General features: G+C 37.4%; 1 protein-coding gene across 5 annotated transcripts in view; it reads right to left on the reverse strand.

The window, feature by feature from the left end:
- Window positions 1-20,325, reverse strand: part of LOC106075228 (uncharacterized) — a 214,262-nt gene extending 193,937 nt beyond the window's left edge. For 2 of the 5 annotated variants that reach the window (XM_056043823.1, XM_056043826.1), the window contains exon 1: window positions 20,188-20,325. The gene's annotated coding sequence lies outside the window, so the exon portion shown is untranslated. Of the gene's footprint in view, window positions 1-5,755; window positions 5,833-12,362; window positions 12,451-20,187 lie in introns of those variants that run through there. The other 3 variants (XM_056043827.1, XM_056043825.1, XM_056043824.1) reach the window with 3 other exon arrangements.
- Between the last annotated feature and the right edge of the window lie 441 nt (window positions 20,326-20,766).

Here is a 20,766-nt window from a genome sequence, read left to right on the forward strand (position 1 = left end):
TCATTGGCTGATACAATAGATATAACTTTCAGTTCGTGGCATTCATTGGCTGATACAATAGACATAACTTTCAGTTCGTGGCATTCATTTGCTGATACAATAGATATAACTTTCAGTTCGTGGCATTCTTTGGCTGATACAATAGATATAACTTTAAGTGAACAGAACTATAATGAAGGTTCGAGGCTCAAATCGTACAAAATTGTATTACAACAATAGTAGTATTGATTGCCAGTGGATGTTTTGAGTCAACCTGGCCTATTCTGTATTAGCTATTCTGTATATATACATAAAGTTGGCAGTCGATTAAAAATATATCATTAAATTTCTGGTTTCTTTTCATTTCAAATATGTACATAGTGAACGTTTGAGTAGTTCCAAGGTTTTAGATTAAACAAAAGTATTCTATAAGCAAATCTAAAATAATAAATATTACAATAATAGCAATCCATTAGAAAATAAAATATTTGCCACTTCAAGCTCTTAAAGGTTGACAGGGGAGACAATGAAGAGTTTTTGTGGCTGAGCTCCTTGCTGAATGAAGATGTTGAAAAGAAATCCACATTTCATAATGTATTGATCGTGTCTCCATGGAAAAATAAAACCATAACAAATGTACTCAGCATTTCGTTTCAATAGAAAGAGACAATCTGAAATGAACATTTTGTTTAGGTACACAGAATGTCTTCCATCACTGGGAAAACCTTCCATCACTGGGGGAAAACCTTCCATCACTGGGAAAACCTTCCATCACTGGGGGAAAACCTTCCATCACTGGGAAAACCTTCCATCACTGGGAAAACCTTCCATCACTTGGAAAACCTTCAAAACCTTCCATCACTGGGAAAACCTTCCATCACTGAGAAAACCCTCCAACACTGGGAAAACCTTCCATCACTGAGAAAACCTTCCATCACTGGAAAAACCTTCCATCACTGGGAAAACCTTCCATCACTGAGAAAACCTTCCAACACTGGGAAAACCTTCCATCACTGAGAAAACCTTCCATCACTGGAAAAACCTTCCATCACTGGGAAAACCTTCCATCACTGAGAAAACCTTCCATCACTGGAAAAACCTTCCATCACTGAGAAAACCTTCCAACACTGGGAAAACCTTCCATCACTGAGAAAACCTTCCATCACTGAGAAAACCTTCCATCACTGGAAAAACCTTCCATCACTGGGAAAACCTTCCATCACTGAGAAAACTTTCCAACACTGGGAAAACCTTCCATCACTGAGAAAACCTTCCAACACTGGGAAAACCTTCCATCACTGAGAAAACCTTCCATCACTGGAAAAACCTTCCATCACTGGAAAAACCTTCCATCACTGGAAAAACCTTCCATTACTGAGAAAACCTTCCATTTTTCCACTCTACCCAGTGTTGACATGGGGGTCTACATATAGCGGAGGTGAGTGTGACGAACACACTTGCCGGGGATTATATTATCAAACTTGACAATTCAATGAAATGAAGAAAGAAACATCTCTCTGTATTTTCTTAAAACTTCTTTAATAATACTTCTTCAACTTTCACATAAAATGACTTCTCAATTCAATAACAACTTGACTTGATACTTCATAAATAAAACTTAAAGATACATAAAACTTCACTTAGTATAACTTCAACTTCAACTTATAAAACTTTAACTAATGGACCCGCTAATATCACAAAACTTATAACCATTACTAATCGAGAACTAAGCGAGGACCATCGCTCTACAAGAACTACTACTATGCGAGGACCCCGTCTAACTGACTTTCCCCTAATTTATACTTTCTTTGATCGTACGTTCCAGAATCATGGAACCTTCTCAGATAATTATTTTAGTAACTTTGACCTTCTAGAAGCTGACGTGTGCTATTTTTTCCCTAACCTCTTTCTTTGATTGGATACCTAAAATTAACTTGTTTACGCTGGACACTTGCACTGGTTTGACCTCGCTTCTAGAAAGTGGTCGAAATAGGTCACAGACTCGACTCATGACAATGAGATGCAGCAAACTGGATTTGTTACGGATTGTGTGGATAGATGTGTGCTATTTTTAGAATTTATATTATTTTATAAATTTTGGTAGGTCAGTAATGCTCAAACTTGTTTGGAGTGTGGCCATAAATCTTTTAGGTACATTCCAGCATAGTTTATAGTGGGATGAACTTTGTTTGGGTAGAATAACATATGTCCTGCAAGAGCCAAGTATGTCCTACAGGGACCAGTGTGTCCTACAGCGTCCCAGTAAGTCCTGTAGAGGCCCAGAATTTCCTACAGTGGCCCAATATGTCCTGCAAGTATGTCCTGAAGGGGGGCAGTATATTCTGTAGGTGGCCAGTATGTCCTCCATCGGTCCAGAACGTCCTTCAGCTGTCCAGTATGTCAATAGGACTTTCGTCTTTTAAAACTATGAGTACGTGAAGATGTTACATGACAGAAATGACACAAGGCAACAGCAAATAAATTTGAATTTTTTAGACTAGAAGTCAAGATCTAATGACTTCGTATACTTACATGCATGCCCTGAATATTTCTTGACTGATGGGGAAGGTCTATAAATATGTATGAATTTTACTGAGTTTATTATGCTTCAAAAAAATAAAGAGATTTTGTAATTCAAATTTGTGTGTACTTAAGCATTATACATCTGTCTACATGTCAGACTGGATGAACTATCTGGCTCTCAGCTCTTACATACGCCTACATTTTATATTGGGTTAGATATCTGGAATTAGATCTAATAGAAATGGCAATGTCCTCGATTCCAATGATTAAAGATGAGTGCAGTGTTTCACAAGACAACGCAAACTCAGTTGCGATCTGCACATTTTTCCGTATTTTGTGCAGACAGACTTATAAACAGGGTGTTCCTTTATTTCACTCTAAACTAAAAAAAAAAAAAGGGAGTCAGGTGTCATTAGATTATTAAATTAATCAATTAAATTAGGAAATAAATATAATTACTAGTATAAAATTGAGAGGCAATATCTTAGTTCATAGGAAATTTTTAAGAGAATTTTAATTTCTGAAAAATCGACAGTCTTTTTCTTTTTTAAAAAAGCTTATATCAACTCACTTTTCTGTCTGTCTGGTCAAAAGTTTGTACACGTTATTTCTCCCACACTCAATCTCGGATCAAGCTGAAATTTTGAACATTTATTTCTTTTGCATGAAAACACAACAATTATTTTAAACAAATTGACCACTTAGTTAATTAACTATTGGAAATTAATTATTTTGTATGGCATCTTGAACAAGGGAAAGAAATCGTACTTGACAGATGTAGTGGTATAAATTGAATTAGTCCCCTTGAGGAATCTTGATCCCAGAGTGAACATTTTTTAATCTTTTAACTAACGATCATGCAAACATTCACCAAGATACCCCTCTTCTTCACCCCCCCCCCTACCACAACTGGCCTAGACCAGTGATAGGATCATAGCCGCATTGAGAAAACTAAAATCTATGAGGAATTAATTGGTAAAAATATTTCTATCGCACATATTTATATGTCTAGATCACTCGCATGTATAACTTCATGACTAATTCAGACTAGTTGATACAATTACACTTAATATAATCTTTGGTTGTTTTTCTTAAAGTAATTTTATGACTTTCTTGTTTTATTAAAATTTTGAAAATATGTTTTGTTTTGGTTCGTGTGATTTGATGGATATATTTTTTTAGCTGACAAAGTAAACGATTAGTGCCTGTGTGCATGGAAACAGAAGAAAAACTATTTCTCAGTTGCTTCCCCTTCCCACTTCAACAGGTTGCATTCAAACTCAGACGGGTCGCATGCTCGTAATAATAAAGCTTACAAAAAGGGAGATAGCGACCATCATGCTAAGTGTTATGAGTGGCCAATGAAAAGTCATATCTACGCAGGAAATGACACAAGTAAGTATGATGGGAGATAACTCGTGCCCCAATGGGTAGATATAAGTTTACAGTTGTCACGTGTATCTGTGGCTTTAAAACATTAGAGATACAAAGCTGTTTTTATAAATAGAAGTACTGGAGTAGACGAGGCCCAGACCGCTTAAAATGATTTTTGTTTTGGTCATAAAATGGTTCGATAACTTATTTGGTACAATAACACATATTAGTCAAAGTTAGCTATATCAAACACACACACACGCACTTATTTATTCCCATTCCCCCCACCCCCTTTTTTTTCCAACCAACAAAATTAACAAAATGACGATACTGTCAGTACACCATGATAAACCAATACCACTCAATAGATAGGCCAGACCAATATTTGTGATTACAGAGTAAGTCGACCCTATTGGGACGTTCCAAGATGGTTGCCTGGTCGTGCGGTATACGCTCTGGACTGTCGAAACGATGGTAGCTGGTTCGAACCCTATCCGCGGCCATCCCCCGCCGTCCCGTGGGAGGTTTAGGCTAAGTTGTATTAATCTTCTAAATCAGTGGTTCCCGAACTTTTTTCCTTAAAGGAACACTTCCACCATTCTGAGTATCTAGCGGCCAATTTTTCTTATTTTTTCAGAAAGATTTATTCACGTTAATTATTTCAGTAGTTCGCGGAACACCTATTCAGGCCTCGAGGAACAGTAGGGTTTCGCGGCACACAGTTTGAGAAGCAATGTTCTAAATAAACATCCAAAACATGTAAAACAAAAACACTAAGAATCCAGTATAATTATCTAAGTAGGCATACCATCCGCATTGGCATTTTGTATGTCTAATAAACAGCTGGTCTTGCAATGGAGAAGTTAAAAACAAAACAAAAAACTTTCGTTTACCTTTGAATTTTTGTTTTTCACACTTAGACTAATTGGCTTTCTCCCTTTTTCAGTCTCGCCTTCTACTAACAAACAAACCAAAAAATAATCTGGTAATGAATTCAATGAACCAGTTTTATTTACGTTTAAAACAGCTGTCCATTGAACCTGCAAGCTGGAATAAATGGATTTATTTAGCAAGAAGAAGAACATAAATATAAAATGATAAAGATAGATCTTTTAAAAACATTGCTCCTGTATTTACTGTTGTCATTGAGGAGGTTCTCGAACAGGTCGGTGTTTTGTTTACCCTTATAAGAGTTGGAAACAGCGATCTATTATTATTATTGACCTTGTGTATTTTATTAATTTAATCAAACCAATCACTCAATCCTCTTTTCTATTTCTTGCGTTAGAGTTTTATGTTTATGTACTTCTTGTTATGTCCATGCGCATTGCTTTTCTTTTAATTTTTTTTTTTTTTTTATATATGTACAGAAATGTAAACTTAATATAGGTCTAGTAAATTTGAATGCTAACAAAGAGATGATTACCAATATAAACATAAGTAAGAAAACAATTATAGGTTTTAATGTAGCCGTAAAAAAACGTACAGATGAGACACTTTAAAGTGTCGACATCTCCTTGTGATGAAGTAAGGAGTAGGGGGGGGGGGGTGCCGGTTTGAGTTGGTCCCTCTGTTTTAATTAGCTTGTAACGTAATTAACTATATTTCTTGGCAGTGTTTATCCAGTTAGCCTACTTTCATGCAGCAAAAGCAGTTAATTACAATCAAATGCAGTATTTTTTTTTTCAAAGCAAAGATAGAATTAGGACAAGATGTTCGATTGATTAAAAAAATATTTATAAGAATTGAGTTCTTGATTTCAAGGGGGATATGAACCATATAAAGATTTGTTTTGTTTTTTTTCAAAACGTTTAATTAGATGTAGGCCCTACTATTACATTACATATTAACATAGATTTATACAAAGATTACAACTCACTCCGTCTGTCTACTGAATCTTGTACAACGTTATATCTTGTACTTCGTATCTCGGGTCATACTGAGACTTTGCACAAGTATTTATTGTCCCTGACAGAACATGAATCAATCAAAAACATGAATAAATTGACGGGTCAATTAATTAATTAATTGCTGGTAATTACTTAATTGTGTTTGATATAAAAAAAGGGAAATACATCACACAGTATTGAAACATATGGCTGTAAATGTACAGTGCTTTCCCTTATATAATCTTTTGTTTTTTTTAAGGTTTCGATCCTACGACAACAGCCCTGCGTGTACAGGCTCTGTCAGTGTTTCAATTCAATTGTAGAGTAGGTCAAAGAAAGTGAGACGTCAATGTGAGACGTCAAAGTGAGACGTCAATGTTCATTGGTAAGGTGGCCGGGGGGGGGGGGGGGGGTCTTCGTGGCAGCTGGGAGGGGGGACGAAATGAGGCTGACAGGTGAAGTGTTGCCAAACAATGGCAGGATCGCGATCAATTTGCACATTTCTAGAATGCGCGTGTTTTGCCTTTTTGTTTAGATTTGTCTGTTTGTGTTCGTGTTTTTGTGTGTGAGTGTGTGTGGGGGGCAGTGTTTTGAATGTGTGTGGTATTGGTATGGGTGCGTGAAAGGTTGTATGATGCGTGTGCGTGACAATGTTACGTTTGAGTGCGTCAGTGTTTTGTCTGACTGTGTGTGTCAGTGTGAATGAGAATGTATGTGTGTGCATATTTGTGCATATTTGTGAGTGTGTGTTAGTGAGAGAGAGAGAGAGAGAGAGAGAGAGAGAGAGAGAGGGAGAGAAAGAGAGGGAGAGGGAGAGAGAGAAAAGAAAGAGAGATAGAGTTCGTGATCCCCAGGATTTGTTTCTGAATTAAGCCACGCCTCACTTTCTACCTCCCAAGATGACATGCAGGTGTTGAGATAGTTTGGTACAGTATTAGAGAAACATGCTGAACTGATTCATCTGGACGAAAAACAAAGACTTCAACTCAGTGCTTCGTTCGTACACATTACGTCACTGTAGTCACACAGTACGTCAGTTTAAATGTCACAAATAATCAAACATCTAAAATCACATTTAAAATATGAATTAAACAGTATAAGAATATTTTTTTTAATCGAGTTTACTCCGCAGGAGTAATGCACGCACAATCGACTACTATTCTAATCTTTTATCCCAAAGTAAGCTGTTAATAAGAAAAGCCCACTAAATCCGAGCTGTTAATAAGAAAAGCCCACCAAATCCAAGCATTAGTGACGCCAGAAAGTATGACGTGGCCACATCTTTCCTTGACAATGTTAAATATTTGGGGACTAGACCTCATCGAAGCAATACCTTGGCATCAACAACGGCCCTCGACACTCAAATCCATCACGAGGAAAAAAAAAACAAGTTTGCTCATCTAAGTTACTTTAGTGGTCAACTAGTGGTATGTGTAACATAAGTGCCTATCAATGATGGGATTGAGTTAGAATCCCAACTTGAGCAGTGTTATATTTGCTTAGCGCCCAAAGGCAGCACGGAAACCTCTTTCCAGATATCCCCCCTCAATCACAAGTCTAAAAAGAGATTATACGTAGCATAAAAGTGTTGTATACAAAAATAAGTTTAAAAAATCTAGTAACATTTTACAAAAACGTATATTAACCTATATTAACCTCAGCCGGATCTAAGACAGTCCTACAACTAGAATTAATATGTCGTCTATTTCTCGTGTTGAACGGTGTGTCGGTGCGCACCATCAGTGTCTGCGTGGGAGCAGGGTTATAACAGTGTTTATCACATGTTCACAGTCAAAACACTTCATATATAAATTATTTTAATGGCATACAAATTTATTTTTGTTATAGCTTTTTTTAAGAAGATTTTTACTGTTGTAAAGAGTTTCTTTACATCAAAACACGATATATTTAGATGAAGTAACAAGATATCCAACTTCTTATTTTTTTAAACAGTACTTTTGTTGTTACAGAACAGGTTTATCGAATGGTGAATTGATACGATTGAAAACGTATTTTATCTTAACAAATTAGAATTACTGTGTAAAAAGATTATTGGATGAAGAAAAATGGCGGGAGATGTGGGGCAAAGGAAAGTAAGCGTGTGTGTGTGTGGATGTTAGAGTGAGAGAAGGGGAGAGAGAGAGAGAGAGAGAGAGAGAGAGCTAGAGAGATGTAGACAAGGGGGAGGGGTGGTAGAGAGAGCATTTGAATATCAGCCAGGTAAATACACCTGTTGTTTTGTTGTCAAATTTCCAGCTTATATTTTAATTTTCACCATAGAATGACTGAAATTATAGAATGGTAGATTTGAAAGCTTTGACTAAGAAGAAAATGTGAGTACCATTGAGTACCATTGAGTCAATTATTTTGTTAGAAAGTTAATCTGTCTTGCTTCTTACCTCGTCATAGACAGCTATCCTGGTAGCTTTCATTACGTATTAATAACTTCCATAAAGGCTTATACGTCAGGCTATCAGGCAGGGTCGTTCTTAGGCATAGGCGAACTAGGCAGCCGCCTAGGGACTCCAATTTTGGGGGGCGAGAGGTAATTGTACCGGGTTATCAACACTTGAGTTAGTGCGTCTCTAACACGTGTCTCCATGACAACATGGTTCTCTTAGGAGCGGAGTTATTAAATTACCCGACTATTGACAAGTACGTTTTCAATAGTTGAAGTATAAGATATTCACAAGAGGAAACATGAGAGACAGAACAAGAAAAACATTATCAATACTTTAAAAAAAAAACAAAGCTTACATTAAGAGCTCACACATGAATTTAACCGACTCCGTTTTAACATCATAAGACTCTCTGAAATGTGCTGGATAAACATAGGTGAAACAACAACAGAAGATGGCCATAAACTGTACTACAGTGGACTGCAGGATGCTCACGAACAAGGAGTAGGATTTCTTGTACACAGGAACTACAACAACTGCGTTGTGAATTGTTATTCTATATCCAGTCGACTCATCTCCATACGTTTAAAGGCATCACCCTTCAATATCACCATCATTCAAGCATACGCTCCTACATCAACATATGATGACGAGGCAGTAGAAGAGTTTTATGAGCAATTACAGGAAGTGGTCAATAAGGTCCCGAATACGGACATCCTTGTTGTACAAGAAGACTGGAATGCCAAAGTAGGAAGCGACTCCTACCTAACCTGAAAAGGCCCATGTGGAAAATACAGTAACCTCTCAACTAATGAACGAGGTCAACGACTATTAGAATTTGTCAAATACAACAATCTCTTACTGGCTAACACACTAGGATGCCACAAAAAATCGCGTATAACCACATGGCACAGTCCGAACGGAGAGCACCACAACCAGATCGACTATATCATGGTGCAACAGCGTTTTAAGACAAGCATCCATACAGCTGAAACAAGAAGTTTCCCTGGAGCTGACATTGGAAACGACCATGACCTTGTTATGATGACCTTCAAAATACACTTGAAAAAAGTTAACAAAACTTGGACCTACCAGGATAAAATTTGACCCGGATAAGCTGAAAGACCCCTGCCCCCCCCCCCCCCCCAAGTAGCTGCCATATTCGAGGCACAAGTAGGAGGACGCTTTGCAGCCCTCAATAACTTGGACTCCAATGACCAGGATATCGATACGCAAGTCAATATACTAGACACAGCAGTCACAGATACAGCCCTGGAAATACTAAGGAAGCTCCGCCCGCCCAAAAAAACCTGGGTAACAGAGGATATACTCCAACTCTGTGACAAGCGACTGGAGCTTAAAGGGAAAAAGCTATCCGACCAAGAATATGTCCACGAATACAAAAGCGTCAACAAACGGGTTAGAAAGGGAATGAAAGAAGCGAAGAAAAAGTGGATAGAGAATAAGTGTCAAGAAATTGAACAGGGACTTAACAGGAATGACAGTAAAAAAGCGTACCAACTAGTGAAGGGCCTCACTACCTCAAAGCATGGAAGAACAAACACAATACAAGACAAAAACAATAGATGTTTAACCGAGGACAAAGATGTGTTGAAAAGATGGACGGAATACTGTTCAGAGTTGTATAACTTTGAAATCTCAGGAGATCCAGAGATACTAAATGTCCCGGCAGTCTCCAACATTGACGACTATCCGATTCTTTGTTCGGAAGTAGCAGCAGCAATAAAAGCCCTGAAAAAGTGAAAATCGGCCGGAGTTGACAACATTCCTGGCGAACTTCTTTAGGCGTGAGGAGAAACCATAATAATCGCACTCTATACGATATGCAACCAGATCTGGCAATCAGGAGATTGGCCCAAACCCTGGACCCAATCACTCATCATCACCATTCCAAAGAAAAGCAATTTACAACTCTGTCAAAACTATCACACCATCAGCCTCATAAGCCATCCCAGCAAAGTCATGTTAAAAATCATATTAAACCGGCTAAAACCGATAGCAGACAAAATCATATCAGAAGAACAAGCAGGTTTTAGACAAGGTCGCAGCACAACAGAACAAATCCTAAACCTCAGCATACTGTGTGAAAAATATCTTCAACACCAAGAAAGGAAAGCTTTCGATCGAGTATGGCATGGGGCACTCTGGGCGACAATGGAAAAGTACAACATTAATAAAAAAAAAACATAATTAAAGCTATCCAGAACCTCTACAAGGATGCCACCGTACGATGTACTTCAACAATAATATTGGGGACTGGTTCAAAACCCTAGTTGGAGTAAGACAAGGTTACGTACTTTCACCAACACTCTTCCTTGAAAAGATGATGGAAGATGCTCTCTAAGGCTATGAAGTTACTGTAAGCATTGGAGAAAGAAGAATTACTAACTTGCGCTTCGCAGATGAAATTGATGGCCTAGCAGGGACAGAAGAAGAACTAGCTGACCTGGTGATGCGCATTGACAAAACGTCCGCAGCATATGGTATGCAAATAAATGCAGAAAAAAAACAAATTATGACCAATAGCCAACAGGGCTTTAAAAGCGGTATCAGTATTGGAGGCGAAAACCTGACTAGTGTTAGCAGCTTCAAATACCTCGAGGCTATTGTCTCAGATGAGGGAACGAAACCCGAACTATTGGCCCGAATAACACAGTCCACAGCAGCCCTTTCAAAACTTAAAATAATATGGAAAGACAAAGGCTTAGCCCTCAGCACGAAAATCAGACTGATGCGCTCCCTCGTCATGGCCACATTTTTTATATGCTTGAGAGTCTTTGACGCTGACTGCAGAGCTAGAGAGGAGGATCCTAGCAATGGAAGCTACAGAAGGATCATTGGTATCACTTTCAAAGACCGCATCACAAACCAAGAGATTAGAGACAGGGTAACTGCAGCGATCGTACCCCATGATGACCTGCTTACAATAGTGATAAAACGCAAGCTCAAAATCTATGTCCATATTACAAGATCTTCGGGGCTCGCAAAGACCTTCCTTCAGGGAACAGTATCAGGAAAAAGAAGAAGATGCGGACAGAGAAAGCAATGGGAGGACAACATAAAAGAATGGACGGGCCTGCCATTGAAAGAGGTTCTAAACAGGGCAAAGGACAGGGAGGAATGCAGAAAGATGGTTGACGAATCTTGCTTGGTGCCCCAACGGTCCAACAGACTAAGGGATAGGTAAAGCTAAAGGTAAAAGGTATCAATTAGTTTTGGATCAGTCATGGAATTTTATTTGTAAAAGATCTAAACTAACACTAAAAAAGCATTTATAAAAATAAAATAAAAGGGTGAACGATTTGAATTCAAACACATGGCTCAAACCTTCACAGGCTTCTTATGCCAACACGGTAACCACTCTGCTTGAGCATGGACGATTCTATAGCTATCTATTTCCAATTTTTCATGTGGTGTTCACTAAGACTCAGACGACGACCTATAACAGGGAATAATTCAGCTTATACTAACACTCCAGTCAAGTACAAATTATATCCCTTATTTGAGATATCAAATAAAATAATTCATTACCAAAATACAAATACAAGGTATATACTAAATACAGGCCAAACTCACGATAAATAAATAATACGGATATATGTTTAATAAAAGACATACTTAATCCGGCAATATTCTAAATACAGATTTTGAGTTAGATAGACTAGATACAGGCTTATAACTGTTCTTTTAAGCCCTACTAACTGTTGTTTTAGCTCCAACTTAAGCTGTTAGCTAATTGCTAAGCTCCTGACATCTTATCACCATCATCAAGAACCATCATATTTTAAAGATAATTTTGAAAACATAATTTGTGTTTTTAGTTTTGAGTACAAATATCTGCAATGGATGACTGCCCATGCAGACATGCTCATGGGATGTACGTAAAGGAACCCTCATTACGCCGTCTGCAGCGCAGCGTCGTAAGGCCAACCTGACACGTTCGTGGATGTCTGGCATCATCAAGAAGTTGGAAAGGCTGGAATCTTAAGCTGCTTGAGGTTTAGGACGCCCCTTTGTGACATCGTACTCTGATGGGTCTATGACTTTAGGTGGGGAAAGTAAAGGTTGAAGGTCGTTGTGCTGGTCATACGACACCACCGTTAACCGTCGGCCATAAAAACAGATGAGCCTTACATCATCAGCAGCACAGACCACTCGTTTCTGAAAGGGAGCTTACCTAGTTATTAAGAAGGTAACTTAGTGAACGCTGACATTGGGTGACTCGATTCCAAGTAGAATTTGTTTTTACACCCGCCATGATACGTCTTTAAAAGAAAAGTGTGCGCTGAAATGTGTAATGTTTAAATGAGCTATTATTAAATTCTTAGGATTTCTTAGAGCAAGAGAGTGAGCGAGAGAGAGAGGGGGAAAGAGGGAGAGAAAGTGAGGGAGAGAGAGAAATTGAGGGAGGGAGGGAGGTAGATAGAAAGAGAGAAGGAGGGGAAAGAGAAAGTTAGGGACAAAGAGGGAGAGGGAGAAACTAAATGAGAGAGAGTGAGTGAGAGAGAGAGAGAGACATTGAGAAAAAATGGAAAAAAATGATACTTCAAAGTAGATCTTGTAGTACATTGATAGTTACCAGTTATCGTGATACAAAGCTTTAGGACTCTTCTTGTGTACTTGCCAGCATGGTAGGCTGCCAGTGTATTGTATGGACACTCATCAATACTTCCGTCCGCACTGTCTCCCCCATCAGATTCACACATACATTAGCATCACATATATTCCCTCTTAACCTTGGGTGTCCAAGGTCAGGCCCTGACAAGGTTTAGTACTCTTCATTATCAAATGTCATTGATCAAAGTTTTCTCCCCTTTTCGACGTCTTCATCTCACTGAAAGAGACAAGCAATTTGGTGGGTAGGAGTTATCTTTCCCTTTAGCGGAGTATCGTGTAGCTAAGGGTTCACCAAACATTTGAAGACGAGGGCCACTTTGAACATTTTTGTTTCGATTAGCGAGCCTGAATTTTAAATTACAGAAGATACACCGATCACAGAAACAAACAGATGTACTACTTTGTTCCCTTAGTCATAAAATCATTGAATAAAGGCATTTAGTCTCTCTATTTAAGGCACTCTTGTCGGTTTTTTGGTAGTGAGATGATGTCTTTGAGATGAAATGTGATGGTGATTTGAGATGAAATAAGATGATGTCTTTGAGATGAAATGTGATGGTGATTTGAGATGAAATAAGATGATGTCTTTGAGATGAAATGTGATGGTGATTTGAGATGAAATAAGATGATGTCTTTGAGATGAAATGTGATGGTGATTTGAGATGAAATAAGATGATGTCTTTGAGATGAAATGTGATGGTTATTTGAGATGAAATAAGATGATGTCTTTGAGATGAAATGTGATGGTGTCTTTGAGATGAAATAAGATGATGTCTTTGAGATGAAATGTGATGAATGTGATGGTGTCTTTGAGATGAAATGAGTTGATGTCTTTGAGATGAAATGTGATGGTGATTTGAGATGAAATAAGATGATGTCTTTGAGATGAAATGTGATGGTGATTTGAGATGAAATAAGATGATGTCTTTGAGATGAAATGTGATGGTGATTTGAGATGAAATAAGATGATGTCTTTGAGATGAAACGAGATGATGTCGTTAAGATGAAATGAGATGATGTCGTTGTTGATTGAAATTCAATACTCCTAAACCTAATCCCAGAACATATAGATTCAAGGAGGAAATAAATGACCTGAAAAGTCACGTGTGAAGTATTAATATAATAAACAGATTATAAGGTACGGTAGCTTTACAGACAGTATAACCGGAATAGTGATAACTAACAGAGAACAGTGAACAAAAGTGAGCTACAATGAACCCCGATATCTCGATCTGTCTTTCTTTTGAAGATTTTTATAGTAAAGACCTTTCCAGATAGAACAATGTTTCTTGACCCTGTCTTTGAATAGTTTTGGAATGTTATTTTTGTTATGTTTTTTTTTTAATGCTAAACAAATTATTTAGTTAGTCTTAGTTCTCGACCTGAAGCTTCGTTGAATATCTACAATTTAATAGTTTTATCTTTTTCTGCCCATCGTAACCAGTTTACTGAGCTCAGAGTGCAGTCGGTCGTATCTGGTAGCACACAACTATGAACATTGAAATTGCAAACATTTTAAAAAAACGAAGTACCTTGTACCAATCATCAGACCAAGTGAACAGTTTAGTTGTTCTATCGGAAGGTGTTCCTACGAATAGGCCCATTTCTCCTAGAGCCCACCCAGAGGATGTGACCACCTGGGATCTTTTTTTAACTGTATACTCTAGATGTCGGAAATAGTTATAGGCAGAGATCCGAAGTTAGACATTAGAGAAGAGATAAACAGGAAGTGTAGGAGCATGTCAGCATAGGTAGAAGAGAGAGAGAGAGAGAGAGAGCAGGAGAGATTGGGAGAGAAAAGAGGTAGAGAGAGAGAGCGCGGGGGAGAAAGAGAGGAAGAGAGACAGAGCAGGAGAGATTGGGAGAGAAAGAGAGGGAGAAAGGGTGCGAGAGAAAGAGAGAATGGGAGAGAGAGGGGGAAAGAAAGAAAGTTTAAGAAGTATAAAAAGAGTCAAAAGTTATAGAAAAATAGAAAAGAGAGAGAAAAGAGAGAAAACAAGAGAGAGTGAGAAAGAGAAAACGAGAGTGTGGGAAAGAAAGAGAGAAAAAAATAACGCGAGAGATAGAAAAAGACACAGCCAGAGAGAGAGAGAGGGAGGGGGGAAGAGAGAAAGAGGAAAAAAAAGAGGAGAAAAAGAAAAAAATTGGAATGAGCATTGCAAAGAATGACATACTTATGTTTCAGCAGACGACATAGAACTAGATGATGTATAAACACAAGAAGAGATACAGAAATGTCTCGCACTGGAAGGACGTCAGCAGGGTCTAACCCACAAACCCACCTCAACATGAACCGACTAGAACCAGAAGTCAGCCAAGACATAAAAGCCATCGTCTTAAAGGAGAAGCTGCTCGCTGGCTATGCCCTGAGTACAATGATACTTGCTTGAGTAGGACAATGTGAACAGAGAAGAATGTAGCCCCCATTACAAAGAGTCTCATGCACATTTTAGATGCCAGCGAGTCTCAAGATGAAAAGTCTGATTGGACCTCATGAGAACCTTCAAATCAATGTTAAAGAAAAAGTTGAGTACCAACATACCACAGAGGCATTAGGACTTGCAAATACCAGGCCAAAGAAATAGCGGCATTTAAAGGTTTCAATTGAAAGAAATCAAGAATATACCAGCCTCCAACTAGTTGAGACTCTAAAGAGGACCAAAAGATAAAAAGTCGATAAAAAAACATCAACAGAAGAAAATTAGATTGAAAGAAAACGAAACTTTATCTATTTGAATCATTAGCCCTAGTGTCATTTACAGTGCGCCATTCTAGCGCCCTTAAGTGGGACAGTTAGTGAATCAGCTACTCAGTTCTATCTTGATATATTGGATAAGCTCTAGCTTTCTTGGATACAAAAAAAGGAAATATATATTTTTTTTTCTATTAAACATAGGTTTCAAAATATGTTGGCTTTAGAACTACGTAAGAAAGGAAACTACTAATAAAAAGAAATATTTGAGTAGAATTAACAGTTACCGTTTTGATGGTGAAAGTTACTTAGTTGTTCTAAGCAGAAAGTAAGTAATAACATGTTACATTTTCATATTTATAGTTTTTCGTTCATGTGGAAGAATTAGTAATAAGTTAGTCGGAGCCCTATTCAATATATTCAATATTAATCATTGTGAACAAAATGGAACTGTTTTGTCTTGTGTGTTTTTGCCAATGTAATCTTCTATGGATTTGAAAAAAAAATTTAAGCGAGAAAATAGGATAATGAAATAACTTACGAACTTTCAACCATTTCTGAAATAAGTTTTTAAATTTCTGGTTGAGATACCATCAAACTTGCTTTGTTTGATTTGTATGTTTTTGGCAATGTAAACTTTTATAAATAGTGAATAATTCGGAAAAAAGAATTCCGTTTCTTAAATAACCTGCAAATCATCCATTACAGAAGTATAAACTTCCAAACCTTTTCAGTGAAGACCCCATAAGGTTGTAGATCTCAACCTCACTCACAGCTGTCAATGACTTGGTGATGCTCGGGAACATTGACTCTTTGGAGACTAGTCCAAGGATTTAGAAATAAGTCTTTGGAGAACTGAGTTTGAAAAACCTCCACTGACTTTCTACTGAGTTTGATATGATATAATTCGACACTAAAAATGTGATTCAAGAACTTTTATATCCGTAGAGATATTAATGATGGTTTTGGTAACAATGTATCTGAATTTAAGGATTTGTTTGTATAGAATTAATATTGTGCTGGTAGTAGTGTGCAATAACATGTGTTCTTGGGTAGTGAACTGTTTTGTTTACTTTGATTGCATACAAATGATTCACCACAGTATTAAGTATGAGAGTATGTGGTTTTATTGAAGTGCATTTTTTTAGGGTTAATTAACTTTTTGCTATTAGCTATACAGCCATCAGTGTCACGTCAGCTACTGTCTTGCTGATATGATCTATTCAGTTAAGTTAATTCTTACATTGATTGTGTGCCAGAAATGACTCATGAATGTTCTGTTTAAATGCATTGAGGCTATATGTATGATTATAATTTAGTTGCCAGGAATCTGTTTTTTATTTTGTATTTATTACAGTTTGTATGCGGTGTGATTCTATCAGACCTCCTGGATCTCGGTGTCAAATGGTAGAGATTGGTCTTCAATGGGGATTTCAAGTGGGAAGAATACCGCCAGAGCGAGCTTAACGTATTGGTGAGCTTAAGGGTGTATGTAATACATGCCACTGCTTCTATCACATATCCAAACATCAGGTAACATTTCAGGAAACACTTACTAGTTTATACCTGGGATTGGCTTGAAGCAAAGCTCAATTGGAAGACATTACACGAACTTTAAAATAATTTCGTCTTGTATAAACTCTTTGAGTGTGGCGCCGAACTTTTAGCTTTGATATTAACCAAATAATGTTAAGTACAACTATGAACCCTGAACTATGAACGGTTTCGGATTTATGTCTGAGAACTTGGTACCTTGACATAACCACTAAAAACGGATCTCGTTTTGACTACTAGCTTATGCTCTCATATTTGTTTTTTATTTATTTATTTTTTACATTGATTGTGTCTAACAGCTATATGCATATACTTCTATACTACAACAATCAGGGCAACAAAGCTTCTATTCAGCGTAGTTAGATCAATTACTTTGGATCACTGGTTATTTAAATGTGTAGTATATCTAGACCATCAATAATAAATCTGAGCGATTACAAATATTTGTACCAATTATTATTGTTTAGCGCAAGAAGGGGGTATCTAGGTAATCGATTTTTAAATGCATTTATAAAAAAGAAAAAAAAAAGAACGACCTGAATTCGAATACGAAAATAGATGGTTTTATAGTTATCTATCGTTAGCTTCAAACTTTAAATCTGAGACCTACATAGTATACTTAAACACCACATCAGTCAACTACAATTTCTTTCCCCTATTCGAGAAACCGAAACAAACTAATTAATGAACACATTTTTTAGCTGATTCTCGTTTGTCTTCAAAAAGAAATAATTTTGCAAAATTTCAGTTTGATCCGTAATTGGGTGTTGGAGAAATAACGTGTACAAACCTAGTATATCAAAACAATTTTTCTAAATGACTACATTATTCTTGACCCTTAGCTAGAACATTCTCTTTTCGGTGGCCCGCAGATTTATTTTCTAAAAGATCTCTTCCCGTAGTTTGGGTCTGACCCAAAACAAAAAAGAAAAATATTGAAAATGGCTCATCAAAGGAGAAGAACTCCATATTTACAACCATATCTCTCAATACTGTAAGGTTTTATTTATTTTTTGTATATCAAAGAAAATAATTTATTTTATCATTTTTTTATTGATTTATGTTTTGTTAGCAACAAGGAATAATCAGCAAAGTTTCAACTTGATCTGAGAATGGGACGTGGAAGAAATAACGAGTTGAAAATTTAAAACCAGACAGACAGATGGGGTGAGCTTTGTTATAAATTTGACCTAATATTCTGATTATTATGCATACATAGTAAGTAGTAAAGCTCCCTCTTTCAGACCTTGTGATCTATAGGGCAACTTTTGGCCAACGGTTAACGAGCAGAGTCATGTGGCCAGCACATCTCCATCACATTTCCATCACATCTCCATCACATTTTCATCACATTTCCATCATATTTTCATCACATTTCCATCGCGCGTGTTACGGACCGTATCATCATCACTTATCGAGATTCATGGAACCGACACTCGTGACTGCACTATGGTAAAAATAAATTCAAGGGGCCGCAAATAGTGATTGACCAGAAAGACCCGCAGGCCGTAAGTTAAGCAACACTGCTTTTCGTCCCCCCTCCCCCCAAACCCACACTTACTGTGCAACTTTTCAAGACCCAGAGCTGGTGATTTTGAAGGCGAGTAATTTCTCCAGTCTATCACTTCTTGGAAGATTCTTGTCCTCAAATTTCGAAGGCCAGTAGCATTAACATCAACAATGCAAAGTCAAGCTTGTCAGTATTTCCCGTCCGGCCCTTCTTTCTATTGACTAAACCTTACAATCTCTCTAGCGACCTGCGTCACATGGAATCCTTCTATCAAACCAGGCACAGACCTCCATTTTGAAACCCAAGGGAGGGGGGTGCGGTAAAGAAGACGTTCAAAGAGTGAAGTGAAGTCAAGTAGTCGGTTGACCAATCTTCTAATTAATACTTTTAATCCTCTGCCCACCCTTCCCAGATCCACTCGAAGAAGTCTCACTGGCCTTCTTGAACTGTAAAATTATATCTGGCTATGAAACTTTAGATAGATAGATAGATAGATAGATAGATAGATAGATAGATAGATAGATAGATAGATAGATAGAGAGAGAGAGAGATAGATAGATAGATAGATAGATAGATAGATAGATAGATAGATAGATAGATAGATAGATAGATAGATAGATAGATAGATAGATAGATAGATAGAGAGATAGATAGATAGATAGATAGAAAACAACATCAAGTGAACGGAATATGAATGTATAATTTAGGCCTATTTTGGCTTTAAATGATTGCAAATATATTTCCAACGAAATCACTTTCACGTTAAACAATTAAAGCACAGTTTGATTTTGTGCGTCATTGGAGTGCTCAGAAAATTGAGCGTATATAAACACATATAAGGACTCTACACAGGACATATGAACACTCAAGTAAATTTGTCTTTTTGTCCAACTGGGCCTCAACAAAGTCAACAAAATTTGTAAAACGTTTCTTAAATCTTCAGTCTCTGGAACCCCACGTGACCAGGGGCATTAGTCATTATCTCACTTGCTTCATCCCTGGTATATTAGTGACTGTCATGCCATGTACTTAATTACAGATGTATTGATCCATCGATTAATGGACGGACAGACTGACAGACAAGATGGATAGACGAGTATTTATTTCTTAATAAATATACATAAAACACTGACTTGACAGACAAGAAAGTGAGTCAGACGGTTATTTATTTATTGGCAGAAAAACAAACAGGTAGACAGTCAACGAGGGAAAAGGGGGCGGGGGAATAATCTCAGAGTTACAGACATACAGAACAGGCAAACAGAAAAAAAAACTGAAGCAGATATTTTATAGTTGTTTAAATAAATAAATAATAAATAAATAGACCACCAATCCAGTCGAAAAGACATTGTATTCATCTACTTACAAATAGACTTAATGTAAAATAAACATAAATTCATTTGTACTGTCCGACAGACAGACAAACTGACATACAGTACAACAACCATTATTTCTTTACTGACTAATAGAGAAAAAAGTATACACTCTAAGACAGTCTAAGTGGGCTGACAATTAAGAAGACAACAGACAGTGAGACAGGCACCGTACAGATCCACATCATGTGACAGAAAAGTCTATAATAGTTTTAAATACATAGTAAACAAATTTTAAAAAAATGGTAATACTTACTGAATGTACATCTATTTCTAAACATTAAACCAGACCCAGAAAATATTCAATACTCCTATCCTGCAGCTACACAAGAACACTGCCAGCTCACAGACTCCTCTCGCCTCCCTTTCCATTCTCTCCCCTCCCTCTATCCACCGTTCGATGGCCCTCCAGAGCAAGTAGCGACCCTCTTGTCTTCGCTGGATGCTGATCTACTCCAGTCCAGTTCTCCAATTGCATTCAGTTCTGGTCTTCATATATCTCGCTGTTGTTTTTTTATTATTCATCTAATTTTTGCCTCAGACTAGATCTATATGAAATCCATATCTTTCACTGAGAGCGTTCTTAACACAAGAATAATGAAACGGATGCTGATCTAAAGAGTGATATTGTGAGTCAGAATCATCGCTTGGACATACTGTAGGTGAAATGAAAATTGTAGCAATAGGCTACATGTACTCGATGCAGGTACAACCATTTAGCTGACACCATTACACATGTAAGATTCTTAAGGATGTAAGCATGAAGACAAAGTTTCTTCCTTGAGGCCTTAATGAGAGATTGACCCTCTACAAAACCATCAGTTAGATCAGTGTT

This window comes from Biomphalaria glabrata, chromosome 10 (assembly GCF_947242115.1).
Source record: "Biomphalaria glabrata chromosome 10, xgBioGlab47.1, whole genome shotgun sequence".
Classification (NCBI taxonomy): domain Eukaryota; kingdom Metazoa; phylum Mollusca; class Gastropoda; family Planorbidae; genus Biomphalaria; species Biomphalaria glabrata.